Genomic DNA, 16,766 nt, shown 5'->3' with positions numbered 1-16,766 from the left:
TGCCCGTTGCACATGTTGACAGCTTGCTGATCCCTCTTCAAAAGAAGGTCTACCTTGGCAGTTAATAACATCTATATTCACGGAGCCAACAACACGCACAGAACGATCATACTCATGGCTACGATTGCTGTTACTCGCTGCAAGGTTTTCGATCAAGAGGTTTGCTTCAGCGGCAGTGATAGAAGAAAAATCTCCTCTACTGGCAGTATCGAGTGCCATCTGGTACTTCTGGTCAATTCCTCCATAGAAGATGTTCATATGATTCTCTTGTGAAAAGCCATGATGAGGATAGTCCCTCATATACTCCTTGAATCTCTCCCACGCTTCACAAAAAGACTCTGTACCACCTTGTGAGAAGGTAGTGATCTTGCTCATTAACATAGCTGATCGTTACTTAGTGTAGAAGTGGTTTAAAAATGCTGCTCTACACTGCTCCCAAGTGGTAAGTAATCCTCGGTCCAAGAGATTTAGCCATCTCAAAGCCTTATCTCCTAAAGAGAATTGGAACAAAGTCAGCATGAGGTAATCATATGGAACTCCATTAGACCATGTTTTACTAGCCAATCTCTCAAAAGCTTCAATATGGTCTAGAGGGCTCTCTGATGCTAATCCATTAAACACACGGTTCTGCTTGATCTCATAATCTTGTCTCGCAGGAGCAGTAGGTTGAATCGCAGACCGATTCACAAATAACCTGTTGTGAGCATCTTCATCCCTCAAAGTTGTTCGTCTTGCTGGTGGATTCAGCTCAGCTGCATTATGCTCTTGTGGTGCAGGGGGAGGAGGCAGAATAATGACATCTTGAGGGTTAGGCTGACGACCATCTGGATTCTGTCCATCCTCCATCTTGTTAGCTTTAGCTTTCGCTTTTCTGTTTTCTCGTTCAAGTAGGGCTAACTCTTCGTTTCGCAGATTACGCAAATCAGTAGGCTTGTGGCTTCTTGTTAGCATGCACCTGAAATACAAGAGAAAGAACAAAAGAACTAATTAGTAAATAAAAATAAAATAAATCTTAGACTAAATTTAAATCTAGAATCTCAAAGGCAATCGTTTTGGTCCCCGACAACGGCGCCAAATTGATCAACAGGTCAATTAAAACCCAATGTGTACTCCACCACGATCTAGTGGTATCGTTGTAACACTTCAGGATCGAATCCACAGAGACCAAACAATTGCACTATGAAATTATCAAGACCAAATATAGCTAAGACAAAAGAAAAGTTTGTGTTTGAAAGTGACTAACAAAAAACAGTAAATAAAAGAGTGTTTTTAAGGCAATAGAGAAATATTGGGCGCAGGGAATCTTTAGGGTTTATGATCACGAATTTCGATGATTAGATAGGGATGCATTAGACACCGTTCTAGAACTCAAATCACTATTGTAAAGCTAACCTACTTTTGCAGCATTAACTATCTATGCAATGAATTCACTAAACCCTAAACCATCGTTTGGATCTAGCAAACCAAGCAAGCAATAACAAGTTCAAGTTTGATCTGTTCACAAGGTGCCTCAACTTCAACTTTCATTGGCTAAGGTCCACCTTGCTCACCTATGTTCTTTTCAAGTAACTCAACAACACTTTTGGTGCCCCGATGAATTAAACCTAAGATCTTAATCTAGGTGATCAATTTAGCTTAAGCATTAAGAACAACTATAGATGAAGAACAATAACATCAATCCCTAATCTTACAAATCTAGCATCAATTAATCATAGAAACTATTCTTAAACTCTAAACCCAACAGTGAAGCTACTCAGACATGGAGAAGCAGAAACAGCAAATCAATAATGAAGAAAACATAATTGAATTGCAAAAGAATAGAAAATAGGGTTTAGAAATTTTCTCCAAAGTGTCAAGAAGGATTAGAGATATTCTCCCTTTGCTCTCAATACAAAATAGTCTCAGAAAAATAAAGCCGGTGTCTCTGGAGGCCGTGCCTCTAACTTAAATATCAAAATAAAACCCTAAAAGTCGGTTTAAAACAAATTAGGAAAAGTTGCATCGGGGACGGGAATGGTCGATCTCGAGAGAGAATCAGTCGATCCGGAACGTTTTTCTGCTCTCACTCCATTTGGTGACTAGCTCAATCAGTCTTCAACCAATTTAGCTCCAGATGCATATTTTCACCCCCAAAACGCTCAGATTCCTTCCAAAGTCACCTAGAACCTGTAAAGACTCACAAAGGACTAAAAGGACTCTAAAAGCACACTTGGACCTAGGAAAAGACTCAAAACAAACCTAAAAACTATAGTTAAAACCCTATAAAATGCAGACACATCAAACCCTCATTAGTCGTAGAAGAGTTGACTTTGCGAGACAGCATCGACCGATGCAATGTACAGACCGAGAAGGAGGTTACGAAAGCTCTGATTCCAGTTGCTGAGAGAGTGTACAAGCCTAGGGTTCCTTTTCCCAAGAACCCAAGGAAGTCTAAGCAGGAGATTGATGATGCTAAGTGCAAAGCTATGATGGATATGCTTGTTATTGAGTTGCCATTGATTGATGCAGTTAAGACTTCTCCAATGCTTAGGAGATATGTCAAGAGAATGGTAACCAAGGATTTGAATGTTGAGCAAGGAGTGATGATTATTTCAGCTCAAGTCAGTGCCATCATTCAGAACAAGATCCCAAAAAAACTCCCTGATCCAGGTAGTTTTGTTCTTGATTGTACAATCTTCAATGAGAGGTTTGCTAGATCTTTGTGTGATCTTGGTTCCAGTGTCAACTTAAAGCCTAGATCAGTAGCACTCATCCTTGGGATGACAAATTTCCAACCCACCAAGATTACTTTTATACTTGCTGACCGTTCATTTCGCATTCCTGATGGTATTCTTGAAGATGTTCCAATTAAGATTGGTGACTGTTTGATACCTACTGATTTTGTGATCTTGAAGTATGAAGAAGAGCCTAAGGATCCTCTAATCTTGGGAAGATCATTCTCAGCCACTGCTGGAGCTATTATTAATGTCAAGAAAGGACAGATTGGCCTTAATGTTGGAGACTTGCAGATGCGTTTTGACATGGATAAGCTGGTTAAGAGGCCAACAATAGATGGTCAAACTTTTTATGTGGATACATTGTCTAATCTTGCTGAAGAGATTTTCAAGGAGCTGCATCCTGAGGATCCTCTTGACAGAGCATTGGTTACTTCTGCTGAAGAAGCTGAGCATTTAGATGACATTGCTGCTGGGTATGTCAAGCTACTTGATGCTAATGAGCAAGTAAAGAAGTTGGTTGCACAAGAGGAATTGGTTGGTACTTCTTCACAAGCTGAGAAACTATCAGATTGGAACCTTGAGAAAGCTCCAAAACTGGATCTCAAGCCACTTCCTGCAGGATTAAGGTATGCATTTCTAGGTGAGAATTCTTCCTATCATGTTATTGTTAGTACTTCCTTAAACAATGCAGAGCTCACTTTATTGCTATGCAAGCTGCACAAATTTTAAAAGGCTCTTGGCTATTCTCTTGATGATATTGCATGAATTTCTCCGGACTTGTGCATGCATAGGATTCATCTTGAGGAAGGAGCTAAGACATCTATTGAGCATCATAGGAGGCTAAATCCAAATTTGCAAGATGTTGTCAAGAAGGAGATCATGAAATTTCTGAATGCCGGGATTATCTACCCAATTTCTGATAGTAAATGGGTTAGTCCAGTTCATGTTGTTCCTAAGAAGGGTGGAGTTACTGTAATGACCCTCACCAAGAGTAGAAATTTCAAAATAAAAAGGTCGAGGAAATGGGACGGAAAAGACCTAAGGAAGAAAAAGAAGGAAAATAAAAGAGAATGACCCAAGGAAGTCCGAGGAAATATTTGTGAGTCGGAGGATGACCAAGCCAGACAGAAGTACCGGACGCACGGTCGAGACCCTAAAATTCATCAAGAGGGTGTCGAGAAAATTGATCGAAGAAATTCGTCGAGAAGGTCGAGAAAACTCGTCGAGGGAATCTGTCGAGAAGACCCGAGAGAATTGTCGAGACTCGAGGAAGTTACCGAGTACCCGAGAAAATTGTCGAGACTCGAGGAAGTTGCCGAGTACTCGAGAAAGTTGTCGAGAGCTCGAGGAAGTTGCCGAGTACCCGAGAAAAATTATCGAGAGCCCGAGGAATTTTCCGATGACCCGAGAAATTGTCGAGACATCCGAGACGCGTAGTCGAAGTTGCTTGAGATGTATCGCCGAGGCGTACTGTCCGAATTGCCCGAGAGTTTGCCGAGTGTTGCCGAGCGGAGTGTCTGAACGATCGAGAAAACGGTCTGAACGAGACGAGAATTGCCAGAGTAAACGTCGAAGGTGCTAGACGAAGGATCGAGTATTTGTGGGAAAATTATTCTTTCCTCAAAATTTCGACCAATGAAAATTAAGGAAAGTGGGAGGATTAATTTAATCAAGGAAGGAGTTAGTGGAGGAATAAAAAATTCAAGGAGATTAAGGGAAATAGTGGAGGATTAACTTAATCAAGGAGATTAAGGGAGATGGCGGAAACCTATTGGCTAAGAGCTAATTCTAAATTGGGATTAAGCAACATGCACTAATAAGAGTGTTTACATGCACTAATAAAAAGAGGATTTGAGGCTTAATGGCGAGCAGCCATTGGAGGTGAGATGCACGCTCGACATGCAAGGGGGGAGAGAGCCATTTGTCAAGAAGCACTAAGGGAATGAAGAGAATTTGAAGCCTATAAATACAAGGTTTTCGACTTCATTTGGGTGTTTAGTCCAAAAACACTCCAAAACACTTAAGATTTTTTGAGAGAAAGAAAGAGACAAAAGAGAGAGTTGTCGAGGAAGATCGAGAGAAGGATCAAGAACGATCAAGAGGGAGATCAAGAGGAGAAATTTTCGACGTGTGTGTCTAGAAAAGACCAAGAAAGGTCGACGGTTGTGTCGAAGAGAGATCGAGGAGATAAGCGGTTGCGAAACAAAGCGAGAAGCTGTTTGACGCGAAGTAGGAGCGGATTGTCTGATCGAGTGGTGCTGTGAAGTCCGAGTATCATCGACAGTTGCGCAAGAGGTGAGTCTGAGGTAGTGCATGTAGAGTAGTACATGTAGTTGCGGTTTAAAATATGTTGCAGGCAAACATGGTAGGATTCATGCTAGAATCATCATGCGAAAATGAACTAGTTGCATGCTAAATAATTGGGACTCACTCAATAATTGGTGAAAGGGGAACTTGGGTAAATTTTAAGTATAATCGGATCACTTAAAATTTGGTGTATGCATGCATGATCGAACCTAGAGGATTTTGTAAGTAATAATTCTTACTTAAAATCGGTTTCATGCATGACTAAAGGAGTGAAGTATTTTGCATTTTATTGCATAATATTGAGTGAGGTTACTTGCATGCTTAATCGAACTTGAGAATTTAAGAGATTAAATGGAGTTGCATGCGTAATTGGACTTGAGGATTTAAACGGTTAAATCAAATTGGTTGCATGCATAGATAAACTTGTTGCATGAATTGCTTAAGTTAAGGATATGGGTTGCATGCATGTAGTTTAATCATAAGTTCCTTGAATTTCTATTCTCGTTACTTGTTGATTTATTGCATGTACTCTTGCTTGAAGTTTCTTGCATGTTGTTGATCGATTTTCTTGCTTGAGTTGTGGTTAGTGTTTTAGCAAAGTCTCTTGAATATGTTTCTTGAGTCTTAGCTAGTGTAGTGGCGATCTTCTATTCCAAAGCGGTTGTCACGCGTGAGTTCCCGACGACCACTCACGCGGGGACACTGTCACGACTAGCTAGCAACTAGCGTGACCGCTACATGACGATGTAGCCTATTTGCGGATTCATGCTGGTGACCTTTGTGGTCTCGGCATGGGAGAGGGAAGGAACGGAACAGATTATTGAGGGCCCTTAGGTGAAAAGAGTCTAGGGTATTTCAAGCGATCCTTGTGTATTCTAGACGTCTTGCTTGGTTGTTCGGTCAAGGAGTTTAGGATAGTTCAAGAGTTCCTTGTTTATCCTAGTTGTCCTTGCGAGTCGTGTAGAGGTGAAGAGTCTAAAGTGAACTTTAGTCGTCTTATGATGCGCGTAGAGGGTTTAGAGCGTCGAGTCGAGTCGCGTTGATCTAACCTCTCTTGTTTGATTATGGTTTATTTTGCTTCCGCTAATGCTTTCGGCTGTGTTGCTTTGATTACTTGCTTGTTTTCTTTGCTTGCCGGGGTAGTCGGGTTGGGGAAGATAGAATCCTGTTTAGGAGATTGGGGTACCCAGACTCACTGAGTAATCTTAGATTACTCATGACTCTATTTTTGGTCTTGCAGGGATGCCTAAGTGAGTCTAGAGCTGGAGCGAACATTAGGGTGCTGGATAGGGTTTTCTTGTGTTTCTTGTAAAACCCTATATTTTTATAAATGGTTATATATAAATTTTCCGACTATCTTTATATATATTGCTTTAATGATTTATTTGAGATGAATTATTTTATTAAAGTGATATATATACGGTTTTCAGGAAAACATGGCAAGTTGCAAATGATACTCGGCCTTGTCCGGGCTGACACAACGCACCAGGCCGCAAGGGTTGCAAAGCCTAAGCAGTCTCGGCTGCGGGTGGAGTTGTGCCTTGGAGGATCGGTCGGGAAGTCTGCAGCTTCTGTCCCTCGGCCGAATCACCTCGGCGCAATCCCGCAAGTGGCGTCCCGTGGCTGTTCGACAGCCTGAGTAGCCATAGGACGGTTCGGGGGCGTTACAGTTACAGTGGTGAAGAATGAGAAGAATGAGCTGATTTTTACACGGACAATCACCAGACACTGGATGTGCATTGATTACAAAAAGCTGAATGCCACAACAAGGAAAGATCACTTCCCGCTGCCCTTCATTGACCAGATGCTTGAGAGGTTAGCTAACCATCCATACTACTGCTTTTTGGATGGTTACTCCCGGATTTTCTAGATTCCGATTCATCCCGATGACCAGGAGAAGACAACCTTCACTTGTCCATGTGGTACTTTTGCATATCGCATAATACTTTTTGGTCTCTGTAATGCTCCTACGACATTTCAGAGATGTATGATGTCCATCTTCACAGATATGATTGAAGATTACATGGAGGTTTTCATGGATGACTTTTCTGTTTATAGGTATTCATTCAAGAGCTGTTTGGATAATCTCTGTAAAGTGCTAGCTAGATGTGAGGAGAGGCACTTAGTTCTTTATTGGGAGAAATGCCATTTTATGGTTAGAGATGGTATAGTGCTTGGTCACAGGGTTTCAGAGGCTGGTATTGAAGTGGACGCGCTAAGATAGAAGTGATGACAGGTCTTCAACCACCAGATAGTGTGAAGTTGGTCAGGAGTTTTCTTGGACATGCAGGGTTCTACAGACGTTTCATCAAAGATTTCAGTAAAATAGCTAGACCACTTTCAGCTCTACTATGCAAGGATGTCAAGTTTGAGTTTACTGATGAATGCCGTTTAGCTTTTGAACGGATTAAGCAGGAGCTTGTGAGTACTCAATTGTTCAACCCCCAGATTGGGATTTACCTTTTGAGGTAATGTGTGATGCCAATAATTTTGCAGTGGGAGCAATGCTAGGACAGAGGAAGGATAAGAAACTTCATGTTATTTACTATGCTAGTAGAACACTTGATGATGCTCAAAAGAATTATGCAACAACAGAGAAGGAGCTGCTAGCAGTAGTGTTTGCTTTTGAGAAGTTTCGTTCTTACTTGGTTGGATCAAAGGTAATAGTGCATACAGATCATGCTGCACTCAAATACTTGATGCAGAAAAAGGATGCCAAGCCAAGGTTACTAAGATGAATTCTTCTTCTCCAAGAGTTGACATTGAAGTTAAGGACAAGAAAGGGATTGAGAATGGAGTAGCTGATCATTTATCCAGGATTAAGATAGAAGATTATGTTCCAATTCATGATTCACTGCCAGAGGAGAATGTCTACTTTGTTGATGTTGGTTCTCAAGCTACATTATCTCGGGAAATTTTGCAGACTCGTGGCAATGCATCGATCGACACAGCTGGTGCATCGATCGATGATGCATCTCGATACGAACAAGATTTGGCGATTGCATCGACCCACGCAGTATCATGCATTGATCGACGCTTGGTTCAAGAATCGTCGGGTTACGAGCTTGACGACGATGTGGCTGCTGTAACTACTTCTGATCAACCGTGGTATGCTGATATCGCGAATTACCTTGCTGCAGAGGTGGAACCAGACAAGTTTACAGGATATGCTAAGAAGAAGTTCTTGAGAGAGCTTAGAAGATACTATTGGGATGAGCCATACTTGTATAAGCATTGTTCAGATGGAGTTTACAGGAGTCAAGCTGAGAGTGAAGTTCCTGATGTTCTATTTCATTGCCATGGGTCAGATTATGCTGGACATTTTGCTACTTTCAAGACAGTGTCCAAAGTTCTTCAAGCAGGGTTTTGGTGGCCAACAATGTTTAAGGATGCTCATGAATTTGTATCTCGATGTGATGCTTGTCAGAGAAGAGGACTTATTAGTAAGAGAAATGAGATGCCACAAAATTTCATCCTTGAGGTTGAAGTTTTTGATTGTTGGGGCATTGATTTTATGGGACCATTCCCTTCGTCTTACAAGAACAAGTACATCCTTGTAGCTGTTGAGTATGTGTCCAAGTGGGTAGAAGCTAATGCAAGTCCGAAGAATGATTCTGCTGTGGTTCTTAAGCTGTTTAAGACCATTATCTTTCCACGGTTTGGAGTGCCTCGAATTGTTATCAGTGGTGGAGGTAAGCACTTTATCAATAAAGTGTTTGATAAGTTGTTGAAGAAGTATGGAGTTCAACATAGAGTAGCTACCCCATATCATCCCCAGACTAGTGGTCAAGTTGAGGTTTCTAACCGCCAAATAAGAGAAATCCTGGAGAAAACTGTGGGTGTTACAAGGAAAGGTTGGGCTATGAAGCTTGATGATGCACTTTGGGCCTACAGAACTGCATATAAGACACCACTTGGCACTACTCCTTTTCATTTGCTTTATGGGAAAGCATGTCATCTTCCAGTGGAGTTAGAGCACAAAGCAGCCTGGACTGTTAAATTGTTGAATTTTGATGCCAAGACAGCTTCAGAGAGAAGGTTGGTTCAGCTGAATGAGTTGGATGAGTTTAGACATCATGCATTTGAGAACTCTAAGCTATACAAGGAGAAAAAAGGCTAATCATGATAAGAAGATCATTTCCAGAAATTTTGAACCTAATGATCAGATACTTCTGTACAACTCTCGCTTGAAGCTGTTTCCAGGAAAGCTTCGTTCTTGCTGGTTCGGACTATTCACTATCCAAGAAGTCCGCCCCTATGGAGCTATTGTCCTACTTAATTCCAAGGGAGAGAAGTTTACTGTCAATGGACAGAGGGTGAAACACTATTGGGCTGAAGCCGGGATACCAGACGGACACATTGTGCGTTTGGATGATGCACCTTCTGCCTAATCCGCTGCCAAGTCAAGCTAATGACTTTAAATAAGCGCTGAATGGGAGGCAACCCACTGGTAGGATTTAATTATTTTATTTTTATTTTTATTTTTAAGATTTACTAACATATTAATTTTGAGTTTTGAGTTTAAGTGATACAGAAAATCGTAAAACGTAGCAAAACAAACAGAATTGCATCGACCGACACAACTTCTACATCGGTTGATGCAATGCCTGAGCAAGTTAATGGATCGGATTAATGGGCTGGTGGGTTTGAGAGAATCGAATTGTTGGTGGGCCGGACCAAAGCCCAGTTGCATCGACCAAACACTTGCATCGACCAATGCAACCTCTGCATCGATCGATGCAAGTTAACCTAAAGTCGCAATTAAAGTCTCTCGACTTTGTCTTCTTCGCCATTTTCACACGAACTCGAACCAGAGAGAAACACAAACTTCAATCGACCGTATCTTACTCATTTCTCCACCAAATCCATCGATTCAAAGGCCTATACTGCTCAATTTTCTCCCCTATACTTGATCCGACACTCGGTTTCGCGATTCAGAGTCATGGCTACCCGCCAAAGATCGAAGAGAGCTCGCCCCTCCACTTCCGCCGCCGCTCAGACTCGCCGGACCGATCTTCCACTGCCGGCAGTTCCTCCTCCGAATCTACTGAGCCCAATCCGACCACTTCCAACTCCTGATGCACCATTTCAAGCTACATGTCATGACCCATGGCCAAGAAGAGAAGGACAACGGATTCCACCACAGCATGTGATATGCTCAAATTTACCCTAGAGCTACTCTCTCAAATTAAGATGTCAATGTAGTACTTAGGGATCAAATCCACAAGAACTCTAGACTCACACAATAGATTTAATAATCTTTTAATTATGCTAAATCAAAATATTAATTTAAAAACAATGCAGAAACAGAATTAAAAGGTGTTGTAAATTAAGGAATTAAAAACGCTAGGTCTAGGGAAATTCTCAGGAAATCATGGAAAATTAGATCAATTAATTAAACAAACATGATTCAACAATTAAGCACCGTTCTTGAACTCTAAACACAATTATAAAATAAATCAGTTCTCACTGCAAATAATATCTAAGTTTAAAACCAGAAAATCCAAATCTCTTTGCAAAATTCAAGTTAAAAACCAGCAATAAATTCAAGTTTAGATAAGTTCACAAATCACTAATTCAAATCTCTTTGCAAGAAGTAATTTTGCTCACCAAAGGTTTTTATCAAGATAATCAATTATATTCTCATATCAATTAATAATCCTAAGATCTAAATCCAGATGACTAATCAAAGATCTAGCATTAAAAAACAACCTATGGTGAAAAACAAGAAGATAATGAATCCTAAATTAACAGATCTAACAATCCATGAAATCCCTAATGAGAAATCCTAAACCTAACAAGCAGATCTACTCAGACATAATTGTAAGAACACAAATCATGAATAAAATAGATAGCATTAAGAGATTAAAGGGAGAAGAATAGGAGTTCTGAATCTTCTCTGAAGGAGTCTTGATTCTTCTCTCCAAAAGCTCTCTAAAAATCTCTCACATGGTTTTGCTCTCAAAAGTTGCAGGGAAAAATAAAGCTTAGGTCTAAACAATGACCATAAAAATCCTATTTATATTCCTAAAACACGTCCAGGGACCAATGATGCAAATAAGGAAAACTTTGGGACAGCTTTGTAAATCTTCAAAACTTGTGAGGAAAACTTCCGATTTCGTCTTTGGCCTAGCATCGATCGATGCATATGCTGTGTCGATCGATGCCTTCTCTAAATTTGCCTCCCAACTTTGCAACTTCAGCCTCAATGCTTGATTAAGCTCCAAATCCTCCAATTTAACTCCATTATGATCTCATCCATGCTAAATCCTATAAATACTCAAAAAGACTCTAAAAACACCAAAAAGACTATAAATAAGACTTATATCATGGCTAAAAACACCTAAAAACCATGATATATCAACTCCCCTAGACTTAGCCTTTGCTTGCCCTCAAGCAAAACATAAACTTATATCTGTGAAAGAGGTTTGAAAACACAGAAACTCATTTTCTTTTTAAAGTAATGCCATGATCATCCAAACCTTAATCCACATGCTTAGCAGACAAATCCAAATCAAACCACCATGTACTTCTCCGTTGACTTTCATAGTATCCCAAATTCAAAACCAAATTTCACTACTTCCTCCAATAAGCTTTCATCGGTGAGTCTCATCAATTTGATCAATATCAAGAACCTTCTAGACTCATTCCCGTACAATACCATAACAAGCAAGACATATCTTTTACCACATGTGGTACTCTTTCTCTCCCCCAGACTTATTCTATTTATTCTTCTTTAGAGCTTTGCTTTTTTTTTTTAATTATCTTTTTTTTTTCTCTTCAAAGGTGTAAGCAAATACCGGGGTCATTGGTAATTTACCTACCCCTCGCTTCCAAGCTTTGTGTGATCATTTGACTCAAGAGTAGAATAATGGGATCACAGGTAATTTACCTAACCCTCTAAACTGATCAAAATCATCTCATCTTTTATTCTTTTTTTTACAAAGCTCTCAGGAAAAATATTTTAAACTTAAATAAGGGAGTGGAGTACCTTTGCTTGTTGGTTTTGATGCTTCCGCTAATGCTTTCGTTGTGTAGCTTTGATTAAGTGCGTAGCTTTGTTTAGTGCGTAGCTCTGTTTGAGTGCGTAGCTTTGTTTGATTGCTGCTTGTTTCCTTGCCTTTTTGGGGTAGATGGGGCGGGAAAAAGTAGAATGCATGTTTAGGGAAGGGGTACCCAAGCTCACTGAGTAATCTTAGATTACTCATGTCGTAGTTTCTTGTGTGTGTGCAGGGAGCTTAGTTGAGAGTAGAGCCGGAGCAAACGTAGGGTACCAGATAGGGATGATCTTTGTGTGTTGTTTGTAAAACCCTATATTTTTACCTAAATGTATTCTATAAGTTTTTCCGAGTATATATGTATATTGCTTGATAACTTATTTTCAGTGTAATAATTTATTAAGTAATAAAGTTTGATTTTTGGGGGAAACATGGCAAGTTGCATCCGATACATTGGCCTTGTCCGGGCCAACACAACACGCCAGGGCCGCGAGTGTTGCAAAGCCTAAGCGAACCTCGGCCGCGGTTGAGTCGCGTCCAGGAGGACTGGTCGGGAAGCTGCAGCTTCCGTCCCTCGGCTGGAACCACCAGGATGCGATCTCTCCCAACACATAGCGTCTCGGCACCGTCCTTGTCCTTATCTGGGGGCATAGGACGGTTTGGGGGCATTACAGCCATAGCCAACACTATTTTGTGCAAGATGGAGCCAGGGAAGATGAGAGTGACTGAGTTGTATATGATGGCATATGGATTTATGATTTGATTGCTGAGGATGATAGCTGGGTTGACCCTGACAGGGTTAACTATGGTGCAGTGTTTGCTTCTCACTTGATCTCTCTGAAGGTCAAGGCTTTTGGGCGTGGGAAGAAAGAGCATGTTGGGAGTCTGCTTACTCCTATTTTTCAGCTACTGCGTAATGCTACTGATTCTATCTCCATTTGTACGGAGAGGTGCATTATTGATGAGGAGCATATGAGGAACTCCACTTGGATGAAGAGGGAGATGCTATGGCGTTTTCATGATTCTACTGGTACTCATCTGATCAGATTGCCGCAACCAGACCTCACCACTATTGGAGATGATGCAGAGCAGTTGCGTTTTCTTCCTCATGCCTCTGATTTTGTTATACCATCACCTTCCCGTCATCAGAGCACTGCTGCTGCTGATGAGCCACCTGCTGACGGTCTTGCTGATGATAACCCTGCTGGGGGTTTTGAGATTGGTTCTTCATCTGGCACTGCAGCGTTTGAGTTTCCTCCTTTTCCTGAGCCTCCACAGCCTTCTGCTACTATGAGTCAGGGAGACTACCAGGAGTACCAGACATCCACCATGCGTACCTTTTGGAACCCGATTTCTCTATTTTGTTGTTGTCGTTGCTTTCGTCTTACTAGGCACATATCTCGTTCTCCTCCCCTTGCTGGAGCAAGTGGTAGCGATGCTGACCTTGATGATGGTGATGCTTGTTTTGAGGGTTGATCCTACTTCTGTTTACGGTTTCTTTTATCCTTTTTCTCTTTCACTTTGAGTCATTTTTATTTTTCCTTGAGTCAGTTTGTCATTTGTTTCAGATTGAACTTGTATTGTATTATGAACCATTATCTATCATGTTGCATTTAATGTTGTGTTTGAGTGATTCTTAACAGAGCTGACATCCATAGGAGAAACACAACTAACATGCAACTAACAGGACTCAATGTCGACTCTCGGACGATTTAGCTGTGCATCGATCGATGCAACATTTGCATCGTTCGACACAGAGGCTAACAGTTGGTAACACGAATCTGGTTCATTTGTTTACTACTTTTCAATTTGATTTTTCTTTCTTAGTCAATCTTAGGCTTGATAACACTAGGGACAGTGTTGTTTAAGTCTGGGGGAGGCTAGTTACTAACTAATTACTTGTTCTTTCTTAGTTTCAGTTGTGTCAGTCAAACCATATTTTTGAGTCAAATTTTTCAAATTTTTTCTTTTTTTGGAATTAGGATCTTTAACACTCTTATGAATCTTGATTATGCTTGATCTCATAACTGAAGTTTGGAAAAGCTATGAGCTGTATCAACAATCTGAAAGCCCTTATCCAAAAGATATCTGGTTAAACTGACGTTGTCTCAACTTTTATCAGGATTTTAAACCGGACTTAATCTCTTACTTTGGGGTTGGAAATCAGTGGACTAGACTTATTCTTCATGCCATACAAGACAGTGCAATTTTTAGTACTTAAACAAAAAAAAAGATCAGAAAAAAAGAGGAGAATAAAATATGAAATGATTTTGATTAGTTTAGAGGGATATGTAAATTACGTGTGACCCCATTATTCTACTCTTGAGTCAAATGATCACACAAAGCTTGGAAGCGAGGGATAGGTAAATTACCGATGACCCCGGTATTCGCTTACACCTTTGATTTAAAATAAAAGAAAAAAAATTGGAAATGAGAAAAGAGAGAGGAAAGGAGATGTATGAAGAATGTCTTGGCCTGAAGAGAGTCCATAAGCCACTGATCGATACACCAAGGTAAGAACTCACTTGTACTTTCTTTAATTTATTTAATGAGATGACAATAGAGAGACTAGAGATTCTAGAGAATTGTGGGATTTAAGTAAGGAATGTTGATGCTTTTCAATTGACAAAGTATATGAAGTAAGTTCTGAAGATCAAGGCGTTGAAGAGTGCGAAAAACAGTTACCTGCAGTTGAGTGAATTCCATGTTTTCAAACCTCTTTCACATGCCTAAGTTTCTGTTTTGCTTGAGGGCAAGCAAAGGCTACGTCTAGTGGAGTTGATATGTCATGGTTTTTGTGGTTTTTAACCATGGTATAAATGTGCTTTTTGAGTCTTTTGATTTGTTTTCTAGGTTGTTTTTGAGTCTTTATAGGGTTAGGTACTCATTGGCACGGATGGAACACTAAGGAGCTAAAAGAGGATGATTTGGAGCATAATCAAAGCATGAAGGCTGATAAGCGAAGCTGGGAGACGAATTTAAGAGTATGCATCGACTGATGCAACCTCAGCATCAATCGATGCAGCTGCCACAAGTCAATCGGAAGTTTTCTCCACAAAGCTTTAGAAGATTTACAAAATTTGCCCAAATTTCCCTTATTTGCAATTAAGGCCAAGACGTGTTTTATAGTATTTATAGGATTTTTATGGTTATTGTTTAGACCTAAGTTATTTTCTAGCAATTTTGATTCCAGCCACCTTTTTGATTGAGAGGTTTTAGGGAGAGACAGATATGATTTTATCTATAGAGAGAAGATTCTTGAACTCCCTTCTTACTTCTTAATATCAATTGCTTATTATTCAGAAAAGATGTCTTGTTCTTCATTAAACATGTCTGAGTAGTTTGCTTGTTAGGTTTAGGGGTTTTTCATAGGGTTTTATGGTTTATTAGATCTATTATTTTTAGGATTCATTATCTTCTGTGATCTTCATCTTAGGTTGTTCTTCATATTGATTCTTGAGTAGTTTGCTTGTTAGATTTAGGGTTTTCATAGGGTTTTTATGGTTTATTAGATCTATTATTTTTAGGATTCATTATCTTCTGTGATCTTCATCTTAGGTTGTTCTTCATATTGATTCTTGATTGATCACCTAGAATTAATACATAGGAAAATAAATTGATATGAGAATATAATTGATTTTCCTCATTAAACCTTTTGATGAGCAAAATTATTTCTTGCAAAGAGATTTTATTTAATAATTTTGTGAACAATCTAAACTTGTTTTTAAAGCTGATTTTTAATCTTGGATTTTGCAAAGAGATTTGGATTTTCTGGTTTTAATATAGATAAATATTTAAAGTGAGAACTGATTTATTTTACAAGAGTGTTTAGAGTTCTAAATCTGATTATTAATTGCTTGAATCCTAATTAATTGATTGATTTAATATTCCATAAATTCTTGAGAATTTCCCTAGGCCTAGCTCTTTGATCCTTTGAATTTACAACACTTTTCATTTTGTTTTGCATTGTTTTTAATTTAATATTTTGATTTAACACAATTAAAAGAGTAATAAGTCTATTGTGTGAACTAGAGTCTCTGTGGATTCGTCCCCTAGAGTATTACAACTGCAAGGCTGTTAGTACCATTAGGGTATTACAATTTGAGCATATCAGGGCATCTGCTTTTGTATCCCTTGAAACGTTCCTAAGTTTCATTGAACGTCTTGTTGCTTTTCTGAACAAAGCTGGAAATGTCATTTCTCAGCCTTGCGGTTCTGGAGTTGGAGAAGAATTTGGCTATAAACACCTTTTTGCATGCTTCCCAAGTGGTGATGGACTCCTTGGGAAGTGATTTCTCCCAGATGTGTGCTTTTTCTCCCAAAGAAAATGGGAAAAGCTAGAGTTTGAATCCATCTTCACTAACTCCATTTATCTTGGTTAGGCTATAGAGCCTATCAAAACTCATCCAGATGGTCGAATGGGTCCTCCATTGGCAGTCCATGAATGTTGTTGCTTTGTATCATCTGGATGAGACTACTCTTGATCTCAAAGTTATTGTTTTGGACAGCAGGTGGCACAATGCCATTTCTTTGAGTGTGAGTAGATGGAGCATCTCCTGCTCCTATGTTGGTCCTCTCTTGGACCATTCTGATTAATTCATGACCTCCTCAATTGTTTTTGTTTGCGGTCCCTGGACTTGGTTGTTGGTGGAGTAACCTTGGTCTGTCGATGTTGTCGATGAAAGGACTCAAGTGTTGGCTACCCTTGGATCGTGTTTGCATGCACAATCAGTGAATTGAGTGA

At 39.8% G+C, this 16,766-nt stretch overlaps 2 non-coding genes across 2 annotated transcripts; both read left to right on the top strand.

Annotated features, from left to right (window-relative positions):
* The first annotated feature begins 274 nt into the window (after positions 1–274).
* LOC147919969 (small nucleolar RNA R71) lies at positions 275–381 on the top strand. The gene has a single exon (XR_015594284.1). It is a non-coding gene; the product is annotated as a small nucleolar RNA R71 (small nucleolar RNA).
* Positions 382–16,125: 15,744 nt separating this feature from the next.
* LOC147919968 (small nucleolar RNA R71) lies at positions 16,126–16,230 on the top strand. The gene has a single exon (XR_015594287.1). It is a non-coding gene; the product is annotated as a small nucleolar RNA R71 (small nucleolar RNA).
* The last annotated feature ends 536 nt before the right edge of the window (positions 16,231–16,766 follow it).

This window comes from Camelina sativa, chromosome 20 (assembly GCF_030686135.1).
Source record: "Camelina sativa cultivar CO46 ecotype springtype chromosome 20, ASM3068613v1".
NCBI classification, from domain to species: Eukaryota; Viridiplantae; Streptophyta; class Magnoliopsida; order Brassicales; family Brassicaceae; genus Camelina; species Camelina sativa.
The sequence above is the reverse complement of the archived record's forward strand: the minus strand, read 5'-3'. Positions and strand labels throughout refer to the sequence as shown.